General features: G+C 22.0%; 1 protein-coding gene across 1 annotated transcript in view; it reads right to left on the bottom strand.

Moving 5' to 3' along the window:
- The window catches only part of LOC107703713 (ubiquitin carboxyl-terminal hydrolase 34-like), a 52,480-nt gene that overhangs the window by 4,254 nt on the left and 47,867 nt on the right, over positions 1-359 (bottom strand).

Raw genomic sequence — 359 nt, 5'->3', positions numbered from 1 at the left:
CTATTGCTACAAATATACCCCAGCGACTTAAGACTGCTTTTGTGCTCCAGGGACACATATTGTATTGTGTAATTAAGAGCTTAAAATGTGATTATGGGAATATGTAACATGAAGAAATGCATATTTTCTTTTTGCACCCTTAACTGTTGCTAACATTTCTTATTGAAAAAAATAAAACAAATAAATATTTATTATTATTATTATTATTATAATAAATAAATGTAATAATAATAATAATAATTAAAATAGAATAATTCAAAGCCATGCATGATAGTAATTTTACCACAGTTTTGATATTAAATTGATTATTAATGATTAGCTATGTGATAATAATAATAATAATAATAATGTTATTATTA

This window comes from Sinocyclocheilus anshuiensis, unplaced genomic scaffold (genome assembly GCF_001515605.1).
Source record: "Sinocyclocheilus anshuiensis isolate Anshui unplaced genomic scaffold, SAMN03320099.WGS_v1.1 scaffold274, whole genome shotgun sequence".
Taxonomy (NCBI): Eukaryota; Metazoa; Chordata; class Actinopteri; order Cypriniformes; family Cyprinidae; genus Sinocyclocheilus; species Sinocyclocheilus anshuiensis.
This window is presented reverse-complemented; position numbering and strand designations above follow the sequence as displayed.